Below are 20,147 nucleotides of genomic sequence, written 5' to 3' on the forward strand. Positions count from 1 at the left end.
CAATCTCACTGCAAAGGATGTTCAGTGATATTGGGGCACAGAACAAGGAGCAGCTTTCACTCACATCAAACAACTAGTGACGACAACGCCCATGCTGAGGTACGATGATGTCAATGATGAAGTCATCCTGCAGTGAGATGCCAGTGAAACAGGACTTGGAGCAACCCTCATGCAGCAAGGACAATTAGCTGTGTTTGCATCCAGAGCATTAACACAAACTGAATGACGCTATACACAGATTGAGAAAGAGAGCCTGGCTAGTGTCTTTGCTTGCGAGCATTTCAACCAGTACCAGTTTGGGAGAGAGGAACTGATGGTGCAGTCTGACCACAAACCATTTCAAAGCGTCTTTCTCAAACCCTTTCTATCTGCTGCAAAGCGTTTATGTCACTTTATTTGCAGAGAAATCATTTGGAAGTGAAGACCTGAATACTTTAAAGATTATATGCAATGCGTGTGTAGAGACAGATGAAATTGGAACAGACTAGACTGTTCAAGCATGATCATTTTCTTTTTAAATTATTTATGTGGAGTAACTTGCAAACAAAAAGAGTTTTTTTTTGGATATATCCTTTTGTATTTTGTGGCTTGCCATATTAATGTGATCCTTGATTTCATTATATGTAAGTAAAGGTTTGAGGGCAATAATCATTTTACACACATGGAACACCGGGAAAAATTCAAATGGCTCCAAATATGAACAACATGAGTTTCCTGAAACTTGGGAAACTGTCCGATGAAACAGAGGTGACTTTGAGCAACGGATCAGATGGGGATTTAAACTTGTCATTGTCCCACCTGAATAAAACCTCACTCATTGCAACTGCTGTCTCAGTTGCCCCAGAAAATGTTTCATACAGATTTCTAGTGTGGGAATCCTCGGAGGCTTTCAAACTGACGTCAGTGTGGGATGTGTAGCCTCGGATGTGTTTGACAGCAGATCAGAAGAGGAAGACCTACAGCGTCAAAGGCAGTGATGGTGTGCAGAGGTGGGACCAGCACATGCACAGGAGGGAGGGGCACAGGAGAGAGGGAGTAATTTTCTACTAGCTCTCCTCCTCTCTCTCTCTCTCTATAGGTAGTTTTGGGGTGGTTAGAATTAGATGTTAACTAAAGGAGTAGGATTATGTATCCTGCATTATTATGTCACTGTATTGAGATTCATTCAAAGCCTTGAATGAGTTATGTAATTAATAAGTTATGTTATCAACAACCTATGTAATCGATGATTTGATTGATGTATTTTTAATTTATCCATAATCAAACAATGGAATGATTCATTGATTTTGAGTAATGTAAGTTTTAAACTCAATTGACGCAAATGCAAGCACTTTTCAGTTAAAATACAAGGACGTTGCAAGAAAATCTCAAGAGGTGGGAACAACAAGACACTGAGGTATCTAGTTCTAATGAAAAGGGCTTTGTTCCAAATCAGATTAAACTTGGTAGAGTAAAGAAGCCATTGGTGTTTATGGGTGATAGTTTGCAGTCCTTTTGAACAGTGTGTCATCAAGTGGAAGATGGAATTAAAAACCAATTAAATCAGCTCAGTGACAGTCAGGAGCAATGGCCAAGCAAGTCATGGTCTGACAGTCACTGGGGTGAGAACAGGAAAAAATAGAAATTATGAAGTCTTGCAAAATTGAAAGGGTTGCAGGGGAAAGGCCAAAACCTTAAGAAGGCATTAAAATACATTTCAATAAATGTGTCTCCAGGTATGGCCATCCAATTGCTATGGTGCTGGATGAACAAACCAGAGATTGGGTGTTTGAATCCAACCACAGAAAGTTACATACATAGAATTACAGGGCAGAAACAGGCCATTCAGCCAATTGGTTCATGCTTTTGTTTATGCTTCACATGAGCCTCCTCGCAACTCCTTTACATCTCACTCTATCAGCATATCCTTCTGTTCCTTTCTGTCTCGTGTGCTGATCTAGTTTCCCCTTAAAGGCATTAACACTATTCACCTCAAGCACTCCATGATTCGCACCAGCCTCTCGGTGCTGCAACACTGAATTCAATAAAATTGGTCAACTAGCAGTCAGTGGATATTCAATCCTGAACATCAGGGTGGATATTATGTAATACAATCTTTATTAACTCTGCTCCTTCACTCACTGGATATTCAGATTCAATATTAATGTGGATATTATGGGATACAATCAATAAAAACTCTGCTCCTTCACTCACTGGATATTCAGTCCTGAACATTAGTGTGGATATTATGGGATACAATCTGTATAAACTCTGCTCCTTCACTCACTGGATATTCAGATTGAACATTAATGTGGATATTATGGGATACAATCTGTATAAACTCTGCTCCTTCACTCACTGGATATTCAGATTGAACATTAATGTGGATATTATGGGATACAATCAATAAAAACTCTGCTCCTTCACTCACTGGATATTCAGATTGAACATTAGTGTTGATATTACGGGATACAATCTGTATAAACTCTGTTCCTTCACTCACTGGATATTCAGATTGAACATTAATGTGGATATTATGTGATACAATCTGTGTAAACTCTGCTCCTTCACTCACCATCTCCTAACCTGGTTTCTCGACTCTGCAGAAAGTCTGTGGGAGAAGAGTGGGTGGGCTCTCTGATTGACATCTCCCAGACCCAATCACGAACAGGAATACATTGAAACCCCCCCGTCCACAACCAACATGTCAGTCACAGCTCAGCCGTTCAGAATTGGGGCGGGACTTTCAAAATTCACTGGAGCCGTGAAGATCGACTCTTGCTGGTTTGGAACTACATTACCCATGCTGCATGTGACCCCGCGCCTCCAAACTGAAGAGTGGAGGTAACAAATCAGGGGGCGGTGCCTGATGGGAGCTGTAGTTCTGACGCGCGCAGCGGCGGTTGGCGCCCAACGTTCGCGAGTTCGAATCTGGGAAAGCGCGAGCCCGTGCGGCTGTCACGTGGGTGGGGCTGGAATTGGAGGTGCGCACCCGTAAATTGCAGAACTAGGCGGCGGGAACCGTGATCGCAGCAGTTTAACCGCCTATCCCCCCTCCCTCACCTCCATTAAATTCGACATTGGTTTTCTGTGACTGGCGAGAGACTGTTTTCTCCAGACTGTGGAGTAAAAGTATAAAAATTGGACTCTTCCCAGTTTTGACTCCATCTCCCTTACGGGTGCTGAAGGGCCTGTCCTCCATTTAGACCCTGCCCCAGTTAAGATTGTAGATCTAAGGTGCTCTGCTCCATGGCCCCGGTCCTCAAATCATTTCTCTCCCTCTTGAAGCTGTCTGCTTGCCATTCCTTTACTACTAGATTTCTGTTTTGTCTGGTGGTGAGCGGCATTTCTTTCTGACTCGAGGTAAAATGGGACAGATTGTAAGAGACCCTCTGTGAATCTGACATCAGATGGTTTTACACGGGGGCAGCGTGTGGATGAGAAATAGGTGGGGGCTGAGGATAGACCCTTGGTCGGACTCCAGAGTGATGGGGGTGGGAAGATTAACCACTGCAGGAGATTCTCTGGCTACGACTGGAGAGGCAAAAGGGGGCCAAATGATAACAGCCCTTCTGACTGGACACAAGCTCTGGGAGAAAGCAGATGGGCCAAATGGTCTGTATCTGTGCTTTTAAAACTAGAATTTAAAAAATAAATTCTGGAAATACTCCGCAGATCAGGCAGTATCTGTGGAGAGAAACAGAGTTAATATTTCAGCTCGAGATGATCTTTCATCATAAGCAAGGTTGGATTTTGGTGGCTCTTCTACTCACCCTCTTCCACAGCTGCTTCACTTCTTGTAGGGACTGAAAACCAAGTGAGGAGATGATGAATGAAGGAGCAGAATTTATAATAATTACATCGCATAATATCGAGACTAATGTTCAGGCAGTCTGACTATCCTGTGGGGAATCAGGTGTGGAAATGCCCCTTATTCTGTGAGAAGATCCAGCTGAGAGAGCTGTTTACTCAGTGCTTTGTGCTGAACTGTTTGACTGGAGCGGTGTGTTGGATATTGAGTGTTTTTATTGGAAGTATTTCCCTTCTGATTTACAGGCTTAGTTTTGATGGGTCATTACTGAATATGAAAAGGTGAGGTGTAATTATCTGGGAGGTGCAGAGTGTCTGAGGATTCTTACTGATTTCCTATTGTTAAGTTCTGTCTGTATGTGTTGGGAAGGTGATTATTATCCGGCAGTAAGACATCCTTGCTCCTGTACTCAAATCCTCTCGCAATGAAGGCCGACATACTATTTGCTTTCTTAACTGCTTGTAGCACCTGCATGCTTGCTTTCAGTGATTAGTGTACAAGGACATCCAGGTCCCTTTGCATGTCAACATTTCCCAACCTATCACCATTTAAATAGGATCCTATGATTCTGTTTATCCTACCAAGCGAATAACTTCACACTTATCCACGTTATACTGCATCTGCCATGTATTTGCCCACTCACTCAACTTGTCTGATTGCCTTGAAGCCTCTTAACATTCTCGTCACCACCCAGATCCCTACCTAGTTTTGCGTCATGACCAAACTTGTAAATATATGATTTGGTTCCCTCATCCAAATCATTGATATATATTGTGAATCACTGGGGCCCAAGTACTGATCCCTGCAGTACCCCACTAGTCACTGCCTGCCACTCTGGAAAAGACTCAGTTATTCCTACTTTCTGTTTCCTGTCTCCTAACCAATTTTCAATCCATGCCATTATATTACCCCAATCCTATGTGCTTTAATTTTGCACGTTAACCTCTTATGTGGGACTTTATCAAAAGCTTACTGAAAATCCAAATACACTAAATCTACTGGTTCTCCCTTATTTATTCTGCTTGTTACGCCCTCAAAAACCTCTAGGTGTGTCAAACATGATTTCCCTTAATAAATCCATGATGACCTTGTCTAATCCTGTTGATATTTTCTAAGTGTCCTGCTTTACATACTCTATAATAGACTCTAGCATTTTCCCTACCACTGATGTTAGGCTTAGTGGTCTGTAATTCGCTGTTTTTTCCCTCCGTCCTTTTTTAAATAGTGGGGCGACATTTGCCACCTTCCAATCTGTCGGGACTGTTCCAGAATCTACAGAGTTTTGGAAGATGACAACCAACTAATCCACTATTTCCATGGCCACCTCCTTTAGTGTCCTGGGATGTAGATTATCAGGCCCTGGGGATTTGCTGGCTTTCAGTCCCATTAATTCCTCCAGCACTTTTTTTAGTAATATTAATTTCCTTCATTCTCTCCTTCTCACTCGACCCTCAGTTTCCTAGCATTTCTGGGAAGTTATTTGTGTCTTCCTCTGTGAAGACAGAAATAAAGTAGCTGTTTAATTGCTCTGCCATTTACTTGTTCTCTGTTACAAATTCTCCTGTTTGTCTGTTAGGGATGTGAATTTGTCTTCATTAATCTTTTTCTTCTTACATACTTAAAGAAGTTTTTGCAGTCCTCTTTTATGTCCCTTGCAAGTTTAATCTCATAATCTATTTTTCCCCTCTTAGTCAATCTCTTGGTCCTCGGTTGCTGAATTCTAAACTGCTCCCAATTTTCAGGCTTGCTACCTTTTCTAGCAACTTTATATGATTCTTCTTTGGATCTAATACTATCCTTAATTTCTTTTGCTAGCCACTGTTAGCCATGGACCACTTTTCCTGGGCCTGAGTTTTTCAGGTGGCGGGCGGGCTTGGTGGGAGTGGGTGAGGTCGGTCGCAGAACCGATCGCCACCCACGATCGGCTCCACGCTGCCATTTTACCCAGGCAGGCCAATTAAGGCCCACCCAGCGTAAGACGCGAGCCATAGCGCTCAATGCTACCTGTGCGGACAGGGAGAGGAGGAAGAGTCGGGGCCAGCGCTCTTTCGCGCATGCGCATGAAAGAACACTTCAATCTCCCTGAGGCACGGAGCTTAATACTGAAATTATTAAGTAAATGGTTTAAGAATTTAATTAAACATGTCCCCTCGTATGACTGTGTGACGTGAGATGGGAAAGTGTTTTCATGTTTTGGAAATTTTTTTACTTAATTATTAAAAGCTTTAGGAAACCTCATCCCGCCTGTGGATGAGGTTTCCTAAGAAACCCAAAGGCCTTTTGGCCTTTTCGCCTGCCCGCCAACATTAAGGTTGCATGGGCAGTGTTAACACTTCCCTTAATCACTTCCTTCACGGCCTTAATAGGCCGTTTACGTATCGGCGAACGCACAGCCGACTCTGGCACGCACCCGCTGAACGAAACATCATGCAACAGCGCGATGACATCGCCAAGCATGCCTGACGTCATTGCATGTCATTTTGTGTGTCGGGCCCGCCCTGGCATGCTGACTGAAAAATCCTGCCCATGTGTTTTTGCACTGGAAAGGAATGTATCACTGCTGCAATTCATCCATTTGTTCCTTAAATATTAGCCATTGCCTATCCACTGTCATTCCTTTCAATGAAGTTCCCCAACCTATCTTAGTCAACTCATGCCTCATACCTTCGTAGTTTCCTTTGTTTAGATTTAGGACCCTAGTTTTGGATTGGACTACTTCACATTCCAACCTAAGGAAGAATTCTATCATGTTACGGTCACTGTTCCCTAAAGGGACCCCCACACAACAAGATTATTAATTAACTCCTTCTCATTGCACAAGACCAAATCTAGGATAGCCTGCTCCCTAGTTAGTTCCTCTATGTACTGGTCTAAAAAACCACCTCGTACAGAGTCCAGGAATTCACCCGCTGTAGTATTATTGCCAATTTGGTTTGCCTAATCTACAAGTAGATTAAAGCATGATTACTATAGCATCCTTGTCACATGCATGTAACAATTTCCTGTTTAATACAGTCCCTTACTTTACCACTGCTGTTTGGATGCCTATAGACAACTCCCACTAATGTTTTCCGTCCCTTGTTGCTTCTTAACTCTACCAAGACTGATTCTACATTTAGATTTTCTGATCCAATGTCCTTTCTCACCACTGCACAGATTCAAACTCTTCAGATGTGATTTTGTGACAAAGCTTTCACACAGTCAGTATCTCTCCTGGTCCGTCCATGTACTCACACAGGGGAGAAATCCTATCAGTGCGAGTTCTGTAATAAAACCTTCACACATTTGTCTGGATTTTCTGGAAACTTCCATTTGGAATAATTGTACAGTCTTTGTGTCATTAAAATGAGGCAGCTCTCAGGAGTGGGTATGGGGTAGAATTGGACCCTGCTTTAGTTGGTGATGTGAATTATAGACAGATCCTCTTCAGGTGATGGGTGTTTGACTAATACCACAGGGAATGTTTGTACTCTCCTGTCTGGGAGGACTACTACCCTGAGTATGGTGAGGGAGTGGGTGTGAGTCTCTGAATTCCCTCAGCCCATCATACCGCAATGTAATAATGGTGTGATATGTTCATCTTAATCTCTTCCAAGATTCATTTCATATTCTGGGAAACATTTGAGTCACTTTCAAATGCTTTGTTATTTTGGTTGATTCAAAGTTTGATGGAGACTGATTATTGTGTTGTTTGTCTGCTGTTTTATCAATCTTCTATATAGATTTATAACTCACAATAAAATTACATTCTAGTTCAACTCAAACTACCTGATTTGTCAACATGGTGTGTTTCTATTCACTAAAACGTTCGGGAGCCTACAGTAAGAGTCCTATACACAATATATTGGTCAGTTTCACTGTGGCTGGTTTACTTTCTCCATCAATGGGTTTATAATTTCCAATTTACAGGAAGTGTAACATTTCCCAAATAAAAAAAACTTGCCTTCTTATATCAACTTCCAGAAACTCAGGGTGTCCATAAGCACTTTACAGCCAATGAAGTGTTTTTTGAAGTGTAGTCACTGTTGTAATGTAGGAAACATGGCAGGCACTTTGTGCATAGTAAGCTCCCACAAACAGCAATGTGATAATGATCAGATGATCTGTTTTTGTAATGTTGATTGCAGGATCCATATTGGCCTGGACATCAGGGCTTAAACTTGTTGTCTGAGCCACACGAATAATTCCTCAGGCTCTTTGATTAAACAGAGCTTGTCAAACCCTTGGGCTTCATTTCAGTGACAGTGACATATTGTGCTCGATACGATACCAGGTTTCCATTCAGTTACAACCTGAGAACAGGGCGCACAGGGATGGGATTGTTTGTCTCCTAACAATGATGTTCCATTGTTGTACACATTTATAGCAATGGTAGGAGGCCATTCAGCCCCTCAATTCTGGTCCCAATTTAATTCCGTGATGACTGACCTATATCTCAAATCCATTTTGATCCTGATCCCCTAATAAACCTCGGAACATGAGGAGGCCATTCAGCCCTCAAGCCTGTTCCACCACTCAATTAGTCTATGGCTGCTTTATATATTAGCCCAATCCACCCCACTTATTTCCATGTTTCTTGATACCCTTCCTGACATAAATCGATTAATCCAATTTTAAATATTATCTTTTGACATTTCAAAGCAGTAACTGTATTTGGGGTGTTGGGTGAACTGAAGACAAGAGTTAAAGTGTTATGATGTGGCAGGTGATATGCGCCAGGCAGACGAAACCTACAAGGGAAACTTGGCCATGCTATCATAACGGTTTTGCAATTTGTGTTTATTGCGATAAGGTTTATATACTGAATTCAGGAGAATTGAGTCCACTAACATTTAGAGTGTTTAAAATTAAGTTAAAGCATTTATTAACAAAAGGAAAAAAAAAACAATAAATCCACATAAGATTACAGTTACATGATTATTTAGCAGTTCCCAAAATTCTTAATTGAACAGGCTCCCAACTACACACCCATTTTAATGCAACAGTCCAAAATAGATTTGAAATTATAAAATCAATCCAGAAAGGTCACCACTCAACAGTGTAATTCCAAGGGCTTTTAACACAACTTTAGTTACTGGACACAGCAGACTTCTGCTAAAGTGGGTGGAGGCTTTTCCTCAAGGACTGCTTCACATGTTTTCCCTTTCGATCTCACATGGCCACACTCCCTACATAGCCTTCCATCCTTCTTTATATGTTTTCTCTCTCTTCAATCTGTAAATTCCATGGTTCTACAAGTCTTTGGAAATTCACTTTTCCCATAATATAAAATTCTTTCATGTTGTCAATATGGCCTCTTTTGGGAAAAATAAACATAATAACCTTGCCCTATTTAGTTGGTAGTTGGAAACATCCTACCAGCCCTTTGAAGCCTAAGCCCCTTTCCACTTATCTTAAAATGCAAATTTCCTTCACACCTTATCAGTGGAACCCTCATCCTAGCTTGTCCATCTTCATCTCAAAAGTCTGTTTTACACCTAACTCTTTTCATAATTTCAACCTTGCAGCCTTTCTGACTCGAATTTAATAAAAACAGCCACACAGACATAAAACTGCAATAATATCATGAAAAATATTATATTTTTGTTACAAAAGGCCTGGAAAGTGGAGGTGACATTGTTCCCCGAGTGTTGGGATGGTCCACAGCTTGGGAGAAGCATTGCATTGGTTTGTGTCAGTGGGAAGCCAGTGACAGAGTGAGAAGGGAGCTGAACAGAAACTGCCCAGATTGGTTGAGTAGTTAAACAGAAAGTTCCCCAACTATTTAGAAAACAAGTTTGATGTTTTTTCCTGGACCAAACTGAACTCCACCCCAGATGGGACTTGAACCCACAATCCCTGCCTTAGGAGGCCAGTGCCTTATCCATTAGGCCACTGGGGCTGGACAAGATGAGATTTGATGATTGTAACTTTGACCCTTTGTCTTGATGTAATCACTGCCAAATTTGATGCCTTTTTGTGGCCGACCCTTTCTTTTCATCCACAACCAGATTGCATCAATTCCAAACATACCAGTAATGAGCTGACAGGATCAGGATTTGCTTTTTGTGTGTCAGTAATTAATGATGGCGAAGTATAGATTGTATGTGAGAAGCAATTGTCTTTCCAGAAGTTTCCTTGCTTGTCCTGACTCCAATTTCCCCAACCCAGATTCCCGGCCACCTCCTTGACCTCGCTGTCTCACCTGGTCTCACTACTCTCATCGTATCAATCACAGAGAATGCCATCTCTGATCACTTCCATGTGTTACTCAGCACCCACATTCCCCTCCCACATTTCAGCTCTACCTCTTTTATCCGTCCCTGGAAAAAATGATTCCCCAATTCATTAACAACTGCACTCTCCAAATCCCAACTGTCTCAGCCTTTGGGCCTCCATTCTTCACAACATTTCTGCAGATCCTGATTACTCAACCCCACCCTCACCTCCACCTGAGATGCTCGAGTCCCCAATAAAACCATTCCCTCTCTCACCCTGGCCCTTTCCCTGGGTATAGACTTCATATCCACTCCCTTAAGTCCAAGAGACACAGACTTGAAAAGTTATGGTGGACAACTGGTTAACCATCCACTGCCAGTGGACATCCAGGGACAGTTTAGATGGAGCTTGACTCTGTATCTAACCCGTGCTGTACCTTCTCTGTGAGTGTTTGATGGGACAGAGTCAATGTGGCGAAGTTATTCTATCCCCATTTTAAATGTGGAGAAGTTATTCCTTCAAGTTCATATCCCAGTGTTTTTTAAATGTGTTGAGGGTTTCTGCCTCTATCACCCTTTCAGACAGTGAGTTCCAGACCCTCACCACCCTCTGGGTGAAAAAATTATTCCTCAAAACCTCTATAATCCTTTCATCATTTACTTTAAATCTCTGCTCCCTGGTTAAAGACCTCTCTGCTCAGGGGAATAAGATTGAAACAATCCCATCTCTGCCACTTCCCTCCCTTCCACTAGCCCGCCTGGACAAACTTCCATTAATGCTCCCTCCTGCCCTGGCCCTCAACTCAGATCTTTCTTTCATTTCTCTCCTATCTCCATTCATCCCCTCTCTGAGCTCATCTTGTCCGTGAGACCCACCTCCTGTTCCCTCGACCCTATTCTCACTAAACTGCTGATCACCAACTTCCCCTCCTGGTCCCCATGTTAATCGATATTGTTCATGGTTCTCTCTCTTCAGATGTTGTCCCTCCCTCCTTTAAATCTGCTGTTATCATCCCCTCCTCAAAAAAAAAACAACCCTTGTGCCCTCCACCCTTGCAAACTATCGTCCAATCTCCAACCACCCTTTCCTCTCCAAAGTCCTTGAACATGTTTTCATCTCCAAAATCCTGGGAAGGGAAATGGGGTCAGCCAACAGGTGAGAGGCAGAGCAAGGGGTCAGGCAGGGTGGGGTGGCATCAGGTGATGGGCAAGTGGCCTCAAGAGAGGTCTGACAAGGACTGAGAAATCACTCCCCATTGTCATTCCCTCAGTCACAGAGTCAATCCCTGAGTACCAGTCCCTCCAAGCACAGGGCATGGCCCGAACACCAAAACACTCGCTGAGCCTTCTCTCCTGTGCACGTGCTGATCCCACCACTACACATCATCGCTGCCTTGGATGCTGTGGGTCATCCTCTTTTGATCTGCCATCAAACACTTCTCAGGCTACATATCCCACCCTGATGTCAGTTTGAAAGCCTCCGAGGATAAAGGCTGTTCAAGTGTGAGGTGTGAGGAGGGATCCATAGGCTCATAGGATCTCCTAACACACAAGGTCCATCTCTTTTACAACTGTTCACACAAGGGTAGCTTCATGGAAGAGAAACCATTCAAATGTGAGTTGTGTGATCGAGCTTTCGCACAGTCATCAACACTCATGAATCCCCGACGCATTCACACAGGGGAGAAGCCATTCAAGTGTGAGGTGTGTAACCAGGGCTTTGCACAATTATTGGGCCTGGTGAATCACCGGCCCATTCACACAAGGGAAAAACCATTCATGTGTGAGCTGTGTGACAAATCCTTCTCACAGTCATCGACCCTCCTCATGCACAAACGCATTCACACAGGAGAGAAACCATTCAGATGCAAAGTGTGTATCAAATCATTCTCTGATTCATTGATCCTCCGCAAACACCAATGCATTCACACAGGGGAGAAACTGTTCATGTGTGAGGTGTGTGACAAGTCATTCTCATCATCATCAGATCTCCGCATACACCAACACATTCACACCGGAGAGAAACCATTCAAGTGTGAGGTGTGTGACAAATCATTCTCGCAGTCAGGGAACCTCTGCACACACCACCGCACCCACACGGGAGAAACTGTTCAAATGCAAGGTGTGTGACAAATCATTCTCTGACTCAACAAGACTCCTGCTTCATCAGAGGATTCACACAGGGGAGAAATCATTCATGTACAATGTGTGTGATAAATCATTCTCGGTGTCATCACGCCTCCGTGTACATCACCGCACTCACACTGGGGAGAAACCATTCACGTGCAATATGTGCAACAAATCATTTTCGAGGTCATGCAACCTCCGCGTCCATCAAAGAATCCATACAAAGGGAGTAACCCTTGACGTGTAAGGTTTGTGATGAAGCTTTCATGCCATCTTTGACCATCCAGGACACACAAGGGAGAAACTCTTTAGGTGCAATGTTTGTGACAAGGCTCTTCTGATTGCATGAAGCACAAGTGGATTCACACTGGTGAAAAACCATTCAGGTCTGAGGTGTGTGACAAGACTTTCACACAGTCTGTGTATCTCCTGGTCCATCAACGCACTCAGACAGGGAGAAACCCTATCGGTGAGAGTCCTGTAATAAAGCCTTCACAGCTGTTTGACCTCCTGGAACATCTGTGAACCTACACAGGGGCTACCAAATAAAGTTATTCCCAATTTGATGTCAGAGAGTGAATGTCTACACAATCTCACTGCAATGGGTGTTCAGTGATATTGGGGCACAGAACAAGGAGCAGCTTTCACTCACATCAAACAACTAGTGACAACAACCCCAGTGTTGAAGTACGATGATGTCATTGATGAAGTCGCCCTGCAATGAGATGCCAGTGAAACAGGACTTGAAGCAACCCTCACACAGCAAGGACAATTAGTGTTGGTATCCAGAGCATTAACAGAAACTGAAGGACACAGCCTGGCTATTGTCTTTGCTACTGAGCATTTCAACCAGTACCTGTTTGGGAGAGAGAAAATGATGGTAGATTTTGAGTACAAGCTACTTCAAAGCATCTTTCTCAAACTGTTTCTGTCTGCTCCAAAGTGTTTACAAAGGTTGTTACTTTGTTTGCAGAGATAACATTTAAAATGAAGTACAAGCAAGGGAAGCAGATGAACATCACCGGCATGCTGTCAAGAGCTGCACTCCCTTTGATGGAGGTTGATGATGCTGGTACAGAGTGTGAAATCTTCCAGATTCAACTAGAAGCAACAGCACAATATGCTCTGGAAGTCATCAACCCAGCAGAGACACTGAACCTAACAGACAAGAGTCTTGCTCAGATCAAGAAAACTACACAACGAGATACAACTCTTCAAGTGTTACAGGAAGTTGTGATGAAAGGATGGCCTGAAACCATCAAGGACACACCTGATGCTGTAAGAGAGAATTGGGCAGACAGAGATGAAGTATCACCCAAGATGGCATTTTATATAAAGGGACTTGGGTCATTATCCTTAAAGAGTTGAAAAAAGTCTGAGGAAGGCAAGAGAAGTGCTCTGCTAGCCAAACATGAACAATGAGATTAAGGACTACATCAGCCAGTGCAGTATTTGTAATGGACATCACCAATTCAACACAATAATAATGAATAAGTTCAACACAAAAATAACTTCAAGACATTTATGGTAGAAAGAGTGGAGATATTTGATATAGTGATCAATGGGAGGGTTAAACCTCTGGTTCGGACTAATTGCTTCTACACATACTTTTTTAAAAAAGGCAGGGAAGAGATGCAAGCAGTGACAGGAGCAGATAATCAAAAGATGTCACAGACAAAAGAATAAAAGAACACAGAGGTGTTGAAGGTAGTGATATTATCTAAATGAATGTGCTAATTAAGAATGGATGGTGGGTCACTCAAGGTACAGCTCTAGTGGGGGTGGGGTGGAAAGTCTAGCGGGGCATAAAAGATTTAACCTATTTTTAAATATTTTATGCCCCGCTAGTCTTTCCACCCTACCCCCACTAGAGCTATACCTTGAGTGCCCTACCATCCATTCTTAATTAGCACATTCGTTTAGATAATATCACTACCTTCAACACCTCTGTGTTCTTTTGTTCTTTTGTCTGTGACATCTTTTGATTATCTGCTCCTATCACTGCTTGCTTGTCCCTACAACCACACCACACCCCTCAACCTCTATCTCCACCCCCCGCCCCCCCCAACCTTAAACCAGCTTATATTTCACCCCTCTCCTTATATTCGCTCAGTTCTGTGGATGGGTCATGAGGATTCGAAACTTCAACTCTTTTCTTCTCCGCCGATGCTGCCAGACCTGCTGAGTTTTTCCAGATAATTCTGTTTTTGTTTTAGATTTCCAGCATCCGCAGTTTTTTGTTTTTATCAGGGAAGAGATATCTGTTCATTAATAATCACCAGAACGGGGAATAGGGACAGACAGCAAATGTTTCTTGTGTATTTAAAACTGAAGATAGAACAAGTCCAGGGAACTGTAGAGCAGATAACATAACGCTAGTGGCAGGAACTCCTTGTGAAAAATTTATTGGAAAATAAAACATTCAGAAAAGCATAATATAATAGAGGCTGGCCAGCACATTGCAAAAGGAAGATTATACTTGACCAAACTTATTGGACTCTTCGAATAACTTTCAGAAAGATTCGATTAGACAAATAGAGCAAATTTATTAGACATTCATTTCTGAAGGATTTCAATAGGGTGGCGTATAACATGACTAATCTTAGAACAAGTGGCTTTAGGAGCCCAACAGCAGAATGGACTGCAAGATGGCTACAAAAAATCTAAAAGCAGGGATTAGGGATTAAAGGTATTTACTCAGATTGGTGGAAGTTGAGAAGTGGTGTTTCACAAGGATCATCGCTGTTATTCACCATTTATATAAAAAATGTGGATTCAGAAAGTAGAAACACAATTACAAAATTTACAGACATCCCAACTGAGTGTACAGCTAATCCAGAGGGAAAATGGAACAAGGCTCCTAAAGACACTGATAACAATTAATAAAATAGCACAATAGTCATTTAAATGGTAAATCAATTTCAATGTAGCTAAGTGTGAGGTGCTGCATTTTGATCAGAAGAATAAGCTTTCAAAATGCTCCTTGGAACATAACAGTCTGAATGGGCCAGGGAGATAAAGGGGTTAAGCGTACAGGTGCACAAATCATTTAAAGACAGATTAACAAGGCCATAAAATGTAAATGAAGCACTGGAGTTCATTTCTGAGGAATAGAATGGGAGAGGGTAGAAACAAAGAGCTGATATTAAACTAATATAGAACTTTGATTATGCAATACTTAGTGTACTGTGTACAGTTCTTGTCTCCACATTTCAAAAGGGATATTGATTGTACTGGATAAGGTGCAAGTATTTCATCCTGAATTTTACCAGAACTGAAAAAGTGCTCTAATTATTTCATCATTGGCTGTGTACTAATGTTTTATTTGCTGCCCTCGTTCCAATCCCTGTGCTGTGAAAGCCGAACACATATGTCCCTTAGAGATGTCTCTCTTCCCAGGGACACACCTCACTGAGTCAAGGGCAGTACATGTGCTGAGCCTCTGAATCATAGATAAGAACTGTGGAATCTATCAAATTTCAATTGGTTAAAGAATTGAGGATTCAGTAATCACAGCCCAATATTAATTCCTTTTTTTTAAAATCAAAGACAGAATATGAAATTCAACATTCATAATCCCCAAATTCCTACTGTGTGGGGGAAGGGGATTGATCAACACCGGAAAGTGGTTACAGTAACTATGCTGAGAGTAAGAAACATTATACAGAGGATTTGAATACAATAACACAGCAGCCCTACTGTTCACCAGCCAGTAAATAATTAACATCTGTTTCTGTTGGTGCAGTTCAGAATGAAACAGAGCAATGTCAATATCACAGAATCTCACAGTGCAGAAGAGGCCCTTCAGCCCATCGAGTCTGCACCAATATGTGAGAAACACCTGACCTACCTACCTAATCCCATTTACCAGCACTTGGCCCATAGCCTTGAATGTTATGACGTGCCAAGTGCTCATCCAGATACTTTTTAAAGGACGTGAGGCAACCCGCCTCCACCACCCTCCTAGGCAGTGCATTCCAGACCATCACCACCATCTGGGTAAAAAGGTTTTTCCTCACATCCCCCCTAAACCTCCTGCCTCTCACCTTGAACTTATGTCCCCTCGTGACTGATCTTTCAACTAAGGGGAACAGCTGCCCCCTATCCACCCTGTCCATGCCGCTTATAATCTTGTACACCTCGATCAGGTGGCCCAAGGTCTTCCCTGCTCCAACGAAAACCACCCAAGTCTATCTATGTTCTATTTTATACAATTATTGCCAAATATCATCCAACAGGACAACTTCTCGCCAGTCTCCACCAATTACATCTTTAAAACATAGGGACAGCTCCATGGAATGGAGAGATCAGTCACCTGAAACAGCAATTTCCAAACAGAACCAACTTGTTCTGCTCCAGTTTATGACCCACGCTCAGTATAATTCTACAGTGACAGACACTCCCAGTGATACAGGGTCACTGGAATCAGGTGTTTCACTCCAGCTAGTGACCCACACTCAGTTCAGTTCTACAGTGACAGATACTGGCAGTAATACCTTCCCGCTGATGTCTGATTCTGCTGTACATATTATTCCAAGGGCAATAATTCAAGGAGCCTGTGAGTTACAAACAGTTGTATTTTCTGTTGAGGTAATAGTTTGAAATAACAGAGCTAATTCAGGAAATTCGACTTAACCAAATGATACCACTGACCAGGGTCTGAATAGCAGTCACTGCTAGGTGAGTACGTACGTACGCACGCACGCACGCACGCACACCAGGTTTACACAACTTCAATGGTCATAGTCACTTACCAGGAATACCAACGGCAGTAAGAGAAATAATATATTTTCCTGATACTGTGAAACATTTCCATATTTTCTGCATGAAGCGAACTGTCTCTCCCTGCTGCAGGCAATATCTCTGAATTAAAGGGAATACATCCTCCAAATGCTTAATTTATATACTGTCAAAATCTCTATGGGGACATTGAAGTTGCAACATGATACAAATTGTTCTTATTTTAAATTGAACAAACAAATTACAACATCAGAATGAAGTACATTTCTGAAACAATATGAAACCTAGAGGTGGGCCTAATGGTGTTTGAAAGAAAGTTCAATTGCTTTGAGACTACAGAAAGACAAATGTCTTCAGAAGACATGGTCTTCATTCGAGATATTCCTGGATGTGCACTATGCAGTTCAGTCAACAATAGCTTTCGGCCTTTGGAGGAACAATTACTCGTGCTCCCCTCAATACGATGCCATTCTGGCTGGTTATTTCATATCTCCTGTGAAAATTGGGCTTCATTTCATCAAATTCCTGCTCTTGTGACCAACCATGAAGAACTTGTTCTCGTACTTTGGATAGGACTGGGTCTCGACTTGTTCAATCTCTCTGATCTGTCTAGCACATGCAGGTGATAAATCTAAGAAGTTCAATAATAAAATGAGTTCATGAGAGACTGGTACACCCTCATTGTTTTCTTCCAAGGGCAAGGGACTAAGTGCATCAGTGTTTGCAATTTGACTTCTACGAGGCCCATGGATGAAAATATACTCATACGCTGCCAGGATCAATGCCCATCTTTGTATCCTTGCTAAGGTTACAGGGAGGTATAGCCTTGTCCTCACTGAACAATCCTAGCAATGGCTTGTGGTCCAAAACAATAGTAAAATGATGGCCGTGTAAGTACTGGTGAAATTTCTTAACACGAAAGATGATTGACAGGCTCTTTTTCTTTCTGTGAGTATCCCTTTTCTGTTGTGTTGAGCGTTCTTGATACATATCCTATCGGTCGTTCCAAGCCATCGTCCATTCGATGGGAGAGCACTGCTCCCACTCCATAGGGAGATGTGTCACATGTCAACACCAATTCATTCCTCTGGTCAAAATGTACTAATAGGGCCGATGAGTGCAACAATTGTTTCACCTTTGTGAAAGCTTCTTTCTGTGCCAAGACCAACATTGGTTTTTCTTGAGTAGGTAATACAGTGGCACCAGTTCTGTCGACAATTAGGCAAGAAGCGTCCATAGTAATTCATCAACCCCAAGAATAATTTGGGCTCGGAGGTGTTCTTTGACACAGATGCCGCTCTTATGGCTCTCACTTTTTCCTCAACTGGGTGGAGGCCCTGTGAATCTACCGTAACCTAAATAGATTTCCTCCTTTGGTTGGAACGTGCACATTTCTGTTTTTAAACGCATCCAGCCTGCAAGGAACATTTTAAAACTTCTTCTAAGTTTGCCAAATGCTCCTTTTCAGTGAGTCCAGTCACCAGAACATCATCTAAATAAACCCCAACATGGCGCAGTCCCTGCAGTAAACTTTCCGTTGTTCTCTGGAGTATGGCACAAGCTGAAGAGACACCAAAAGGAAAATGGGTGTATTGGTACAACCCTTTGCGTGTATTAATTGTGACAAATTCCCTTCTCTAACTCTAATTGTTGATAAGCATGTCTCACATCAAGCTTCGTGTGGGCAGTTCCACCTGCCAGCTTAGCATACAGGCCTTCAGTTTTTGATGCAGGGTGTCTGACCGACTTAGCTACCTTATTACCTGTCAATTTATAGCCTCCACAAATTTGAACGCTTTGGTCAGGTTTAAGGATGGGGACAATTGGTGCTGCCCATCCTGAGAACTGCACAAGTTGTATAACTTCCAGTTTCTCTAATTTGTCCACTTTGGTGTTGACCTTTTCCTGCAGTGCATAAGGTACTGGTCTTGCCTTCATGAATGGGGGCGGGGGGGGGGGGCGGCCTCTGGGTCCACATAAATTTTTCCTTGCAGGCCCTGGATCTTCCCAGTTTCATCCTTGAAGACTGAGGGGTATTTTTGTAGTAGCTCTGGTAGCTCACTTGCTCTCAGCTGGAAGATTTCAGCCCATTCCCATTTAAATTCCTTCAGCCAGTTTTGTCCAAGGAGGCTTGGCCTTTTGTCTACTACCACCATCAAGGGTAGTTTTACCGACTGGTTACCACAATGAACAGTAACTCTGCTTATACCTTTGACTTGGATGTCTCCTCCCATGTAAGTTTTCAATTTGGCATCTATTTTTCCAAATTTAGTTTACATTCCCCGCAATTCAGATATTTGAGGGTACGTTCGTCAATTACCATAGTGGAAGCTCCTGTGTCCACTTCCATTCTAATTGGTCTACCATTCATCCTCACTGTTACATATATTGGTCCTGTTCTTCCCATCATCAAATTAAACAATGAATAAATATTTGAATCCATTACTTCAGGCTCTTCTATGTTGTGGATCTCACAGGGCTTTCTCTTTTGTTTGAAGGTCTGCCTGATTCTATCCTTGCAATGTCTCATGAGGTGTCCATTTCAAACACAGTAAAAACATTTGATTTTTTTTAAACTGCGCTTCATTACAAGGTTGTCTGCTTCCACCTCTGTTACCATTATTCCATGTTTCCGCTGCTAAGTAACTTCTTTTTATTTGTCTGTTAGCAGTGGCTGTTTCCTGTTTCTCAGCAGAGCCTTGCATGTTCATGTCCTTTATGGCTGGGACTTCCCACCAAATGTGGGGGATGGTGCCATTTTATGCTTCCTGGCTTTCAAGTCCCTTACTGCACTTTCCATGGCCAGTCCTATCTCAAGCACCTTCTTAAAATCCAAATTTGTTTTGGACAGTAATCTCTCCTGAATTGTGTCTTCATTTATACCACACACCAAACAATCTCTAAGCATATCATTTATAGATGTACTAAACTCGCAATGTTCTGTTAACTGTTTCAGACTTGCCACATAACAAGCAACTGTCTCTCCCAGGGCTCTATTTCTTGAGTTAAATTTGAACCGTTGCATCGTTAATGAGGGCTGGTAATGACTTTTTACGAGGTTCCCTAAGTCATCAAAACTTTTTGAATCTGGGGCACTGGGTGCCATCAAACTTCAAATCAATCGATAGGTCTTACTCCCACAAGTGGAGAGGAGGATCGCTTGCCTCTTCTCCTCCCCCACAATGTTGTTCACTTGGAAAAAAGAATGGCGAGGCGTTCAATATAATGAGACCAATCATCTGTAGTTGGATTGAAAGGTTCAATTTATCCAAATTGCAGCATTCTGTGAGAGG

The 20,147-nt window shown here is 42.4% G+C and overlaps 1 non-coding gene across 1 annotated transcript; it reads right to left on the reverse strand.

Moving 5' to 3' along the window:
• Nucleotides 1–9,598: 9,598 nt before the first annotated feature.
• trnar-ccu lies at nucleotides 9,599–9,671 on the reverse strand. The gene has a single exon. It is a non-coding gene; the product is annotated as a tRNA-Arg (tRNA).
• Nucleotides 9,672–20,147: the final 10,476 nt, after the last annotated feature.

Source organism: Carcharodon carcharias, chromosome 19, assembly GCF_017639515.1.
Source record: "Carcharodon carcharias isolate sCarCar2 chromosome 19, sCarCar2.pri, whole genome shotgun sequence".
NCBI classification, from domain to species: Eukaryota; Metazoa; Chordata; class Chondrichthyes; order Lamniformes; family Lamnidae; genus Carcharodon; species Carcharodon carcharias.